Consider the following 6,000-nt stretch of genomic DNA (forward strand, 5'->3'; position numbering starts at 1 on the left):
AGCCCGCCCCAAGCTTGCCCCTTGGAGGCAAGCCGTGCCACTAAACCATAGTAACTGGATTAGGACCGGAGAATAAAAAAATGCCAGCAAACTGGAAGAGAGCTTAGGATGGCAAAGCTGCCCCCCTCCACAGTGGGCAGAAGAGCCCCACGGTGCCCGGAGGCAGTGCACGGGGTGCACAGAGGTCCCCTGATGGCTTTGGGGATCCGTGACAGCCACTGAGCCTTACCCTTTGCATCTGCACATTTTCTGGTGTTGATGCCCATCTTTGCAAAATCAAAGCAGAAAAGATCCCATTAGATAAAGGTGAGAGCAGAACCAGGAGCGGAGAGAAACACCCTAGAAAAATCCCAAATTCAGGGCTGGTGTTGTGAGCATGAGGCACCATAAGTGATGCTAAATAAAGTGTGAAATGGAGATGAGGTGGGCAACACTGAGGATGAGATAACTGGCTTTTTTCCAACATGACCACACCCGCAGGCTGTTCACCACCTCCATCCTCTGGGATTATCTGTTCGTCCACTGCTGCACCCCTGCTCACCCCATTTCTGCAGCAGCAAAGGTTTCATGGTTTTTTATGCCTGAAGTCACCTGTCTTGGAAAAGATGCTGGGGATCTGCAGTTGAGGGAGACTTTTTTCAGTGCCCAAGAGATGACAGTGTGCAGAAGCAAACACCCCACTTGTGTTTGCAGGAGCCAGGCTACACCTGATGGAGGAACCCAAGAGACAACATACACCTTCAACCTTCTCCTAGCATACCTCAGAGACTCTCCCTGGGGAGATTACTAAGGAAACTAAGAAGCAGCAAGGTGGGATGCAAACTGCCTGGTTCCAGTTCAGAAAAAAACCATGCATTTTCAGAGCAGGAGAAGGAAACAGCTACAGCTGTGTCCATACACCCATCTGCAGGACATCAGCTCCTCCAGGAAGGGCAAGACCTGGAAGGGGCTGAGCTTTAGGGTGATGGCCCTGAACGGTGGCATGGCAGGAGGGGGACCAGTGGAGATGGCAGAGCACACCTCAAAACGCAGATCAGACCCATCATGTGTTGCGGCAAAAGAGTAAAACCCCTGGATCTCCTGCCCAAGGGGAGTTACACGCTGGCTTAGGTGCCTGCAAGAATGCAGCAAGCTCAGACCAGACAAGGGGACCCACGCTGTGCAACTCTCACAGCTCCTCAGCAGGATCCACTATCTTTTAGAAGCAAAAAGCAGCAATGGATACAAAACAGGATCATGCAAATAACGACATGGCTGGCTGTCGTGCTGCTCACAGCACATACACCCTCAGCTTTGGCAGCCTCAGGCTCTGGGGTGCAGCCAAGCAGCAGCTGCCTGCCCGTGGGGGACAGGCAGCCCTTCAGGGAGCACAGCCCTGCCTGCATTCACACCCTCCACCTGCACCCCCAAACCTCAGCGCGAGATGCAAAGGAGGAGAAAGGGTGGAAGCTGCCTGTATGTTTTGCTTCGATGCCTTTGTGCGGAGCTCAGGGCTACGCTGGCAGCGGCTGCGCCTGTGGGAGAGCCTGCGATCTCTCGTGCAAAGACGGGGATTACCGTCCAGGAGCAACAAGCACCGCTTCCTCCGAGATTACAGGACAAAAGCAGCAGCTTTCAATTAACTCTGAGCTCCCAGCAGACAGAAGAGGGAATTATGCTAGAAATTTCTAGGGAAAAAATGAAATCAGAGGGAATTTCTAAAGGCAATTACCCAGGGTGCCCAGGAGTGTCCCCTACCAGCGAGGGGATCCCAGCAAATGCAGCTCACCCGAGCCCATGCTAGGGTGCAATGGGTCGAAGGATGGGTAAGGCACATGCATGTGTCACACACAGGGGTTTCTTTAGGTGCATTAACAGCAGCTCTAGCCCAGCTCTGACTGTAAACATCGGCCATCCTTCCCTCCACGTCATGCTGGAGCTCGGTGCAGCAGCCTGTGTGTTGAGCCCTGCCCCTGGCCGGCACGCCAGCTCCCACTCAGCAGAGAGCACAGCACGTCAGCGAGGGAAAAATCAACATTTCTCAGCTTTACACCTGCCCCCATAAATTAACAGGCAAACAGCTGGGGGCTCTCTGCAGCCCATACTGTGTCATGCAGCATCTGAAAAGGCAAGAGGCTGCAAAGGCCCTTCCAGGGTGCCTGCTGGTGGGGTGACACATGGCAGAGCCCTGCGCCCCAGCTCTGCCTGCGGTTACCGGGACCCTTGGACATGGTCCCTGCCCCTGTAGCCGGGCGGGATCTGAGCCGCAGCAGCAGAGCCAGGACCCAGTGTCAACCAGACTGCCCAGATGCAACCTCCGGGTCCCCCACGCAGCCCCCAGCGTCCCTGCGGGATGCTCTCAGCAAGCCCTCGCTGGTGGCATGCACTGGCCCCTGGCTGCCTTGGGAAAACAAGGCACCCACCCTACATGTTTCTCCATGGAGCTGGGAAATGCACGCAAATCCCGAGGGACGTGGGGCAACGCAGGGCAGGGAGCAGGAGTGGGGCACGCAGCAGGAGGGGACAGGCAGGACTGCACTCCTGGCATTACGTGGCTCTTGCCTAAGCCCCTTCCCACGGAGAGGAGAGGAAAGCGTTTGCAGGCATCCCCTCCCCTCGCTCCAAACCCTCTCCCGTGCCCACTCTTTGTCTGCCTGTCCCTCTGCAGCTGCTGCCGTATCGCATCTCACATTTTCCAGCCCGCTGAGCAGGGCTGGGAGCTGCTCTCCATCGCACGGCTCAGCAACAGCGAGACAGGGCAAGGACACCCGAGACGCCTCCTCCCTCGCCAGAGTGCCAACCTGCACAGGAGGAACGGCCCTTTTTGGGGAAATGCTTGAAATAACCCATTTATGGCAGGTCACAGCAGGTGCACACACCCAAGACAGGGGCAAGAGGAGACAACAGCCCAGCCGGTACACCCAGAGTGGGAAGAGGAAGGCAAAGGTTTGCAAAAATCTAGGTTGCAAAGAGAAATGGGTGAAGTGTGCTTAAATACGTACATTTTATTATGGCAGCCGAGGAAAGATGCAACATGAGCTGGCACCACTATGGAGGGCTGTGATGGGCTCTGCTGAAAAGCTCCAAAACCCAGCGTGCATCACACAGGCGTAGTAGCACCACGCACGTCTGGCCCGTGCCAAAACATTGCCAAAACCTGCCCAGCCCCCAAAATCCTTGTTTCTCTTTAAAAACGCACTGGGTTTTAGCTTGCTCTGATGAATAAATTTAAAAAAAAAAAAAAAAATTCATTTGCAGCTATTTGGGTGAGTCCTAGGAAACAAATCACCTCTGATAAGTCTGATTCATCCATACCCGAGGGCAGGGGGGCTGCCGAGGCCAGAGGCCATCTCTGCAGGGTCCCTGCATGCTGCTCTCCAACCTGGGCTGCACGGCAAGGCAGGTGATGCTGATCACTTGGGTTAGGGCTTTATTTTTGCCATAAGGCCCCAAATCCCCAAATTTTTAGCAGAGACGGCAGAAACCTGCACCCTGCTGCAGCCCAGCAGAGTTTTCTGCTCCTTGCTGGAGCAACTAGGCAAATCTTCCATCTTTTCTTTGGAGCACAAGGGGTGTGTGTGTCTCGCTGTGGCTTCTGCCCAGCGGGAGCCAGGGTACAACCATGGCGGTCTCCTGCTCAAGTGCCAGGAAAAGCGAGCTACAAAACCGAAACATGGTTTTAAGCAGGATGCACATGTCAGGGAGGAGACCCACACGCTGGCGTGAGCGCACATAGGAGATGTCGCGGTGAAGAAGGGAGTGCACCATCAGCATCCCCACAGCGCTTCTTGGGGCACACCTCCAGCAGCTCTCCACTCTCCCCACTGCTCCTGGCTGGGGGGATTTCAGTTGCCACCCCTCACAGCAAGTAAAATACTCGCACCCTGCACGCCTGCAGCTTGCCGGGAAGAAGATCACGTGGAAATGGAGGAAGCAATTGCTCGGGCTGCAGGAATGGCAGCGTTTGCATGCGCGTTCTTGGAAACCAGAGGGGCCTCATCTGTATTTTTCCAGCTCTCAGTAAATCAAAGCCCTTAAGCTCTTGCTGCTAATTCTGGCAGGAGATGGGACACCAGCTGTGAAGCAGGGCTTTGCTAATGGACAAAGGGCCTGATTGAGCATCTTCAAGCACATCACCCAATGCCTAGCTCCCACCTCGTAGCTATAATCCCGACGCATTTACAAACTTTGGCACCAGTGGCTGAGACCTGGCCTGACTGCCAACCTGCGACATCTGAAGAGCAGCCAGCGAGACACAGTACCTATCCCTGAGCCCCCAAGCAGGTGACTTGCACAAGCATCTCATCCACAGCTCTACCCTGAAGAAGAGCAGAGGGTGCAAAATGTCTGCAGCCCACCGGCCCGTGGCACCTGGTGGGTGTTTGTGCCCACCCTGCAGCAGGCAGCATGTCCCAAGTTGCATCAATCAGGTCGATGTATGACCAGAGGAGGAATGGCTCTGTGCCCCTGTCCCCATGCAACACATCTGCCCTGGCTTCACCACATGCCCATGAACCAGGCAGCCATGCCACACGCCTGGAAAAAGGCCTCGGGGAGTACAGAAACTGGTGGAAAGAAGTGAGCTGGAAAATCTCCCCAGGGTCTGGCAGCATCAGCAGGCAGGGAGCTCAGCAGTGAGCATCCCACCCAATGCTGGGCCGAGCTGTGCCCAACCGCGCGGGGTCAGGTCGTGCCATGCTGTGTCCCAGGATGCCAAACAGGGCTGAGCCAAACTGTGCCATGCTCAGCCATGCCAAGCTGGGCTGAGCATAGCCATGCCATGATGAGCTGTGCCTTGCTAAGCTGTGCCAGCCCAGGCTGTGCTGAGCCTAGCCATGCCAAGGTGGGGCCACGCTAGGGCTGGCCATGTTGAGCCATGCTGTGCTGAGCCGAGCTGCACCCATCTATGCCATGCCAGGGCAGGGCATGCCCAGCTGGGTCATGCCAGGCTAAGCTGGCCCATGTTGTGCCAATGCGTGCCCTGTGCCAAAGCACGCTATGCTATGTTGAGCCAAGCAGTACCCAGCCATGCCACACCACGCTGGACCATGCCCAGCTGAGACAGGCCGGGTCTTGGGCCCAGCTGGGCCATGCTGTGCCAAGCTGAGCTTTGCCCTATGTCCAGTTGGGCCCTGCCAGGCTTAGGCAAGCCATGCCACACTATGCCAAGCTGAGCCAAGCCCAGCCATAGCATGCCAGGCCATCCCCAGCTGTGCCATGCTGAGCTGAGCCCAGCTATACCATGCCAGGCCATGTCCAGTGATGCCATACAGGGCTAAGCCAAGCTGTGCCCTGTGTCCAGCCATGCCCAGGGATGCTGCACTGTACCATGCCCTACCTGGGGATGCTGTGCCATGCTGAGCCATGCTTTGGGATGCCATGCCATGCCATGCCATTCCCAGGGATGCTGTACCATGCTGAGCCATGCCCTGGGATGCCGTGTTGTGCCCAGGGATGCTGAGCCATGGTGACCCATGCCTTGGGATGCCACGCTGTGTCATGCTATTGCCTGGAGATGCTGAGCCATGGTGACCCATGCCCAGGGATGCTGCGCTGTGATGACCCTTGTCCTGGGATGCTGTGTTGTGCCCAGGGATGCTAAGCCATGCTGACCCTTGCCCTGGGATGCCACACCATGCCATGCTACAGCCAGGGATGCTGTGCCATGCTGAGCCATGCCCTCGGATGCTGAACCACGCTACGGCCTGGGATGCCACGCTACCGCCCAGGGATGCCATGCCATGCCGCGCCGTGCCCTGGCATGCCACGCCATGCCACGCTACGCCGCCGTGCCCACCTTGAGATAGTCGTTCTCGGAGCGCAGGTCCTCCAGCTCGCGGAGCAGCCCGTCGGTGCCGGCGTCCAGCAGCTCCTCGGTGAGGTCGGAGAAGGCGAGCGAGGTGCTGAGCTGCAGGCGGCTGCTGGCCATGGAGGCGGCCGAGGGCTCCTCGGGCAGCGGCGAGGCCTCGCCGGCCGGGGGCGGCGGCGGCGGGGCGCTGCCCGGGGACTCGCCGTCGCTGC

Source organism: Haliaeetus leucocephalus, unplaced genomic scaffold (genome assembly GCF_000737465.1).
Source record: "Haliaeetus leucocephalus isolate CR32 unplaced genomic scaffold, Haliaeetus_leucocephalus-4.0 Scaffold933, whole genome shotgun sequence".
Lineage (NCBI taxonomy): Eukaryota > Metazoa > Chordata > Aves > Accipitriformes > Accipitridae > Haliaeetus > Haliaeetus leucocephalus.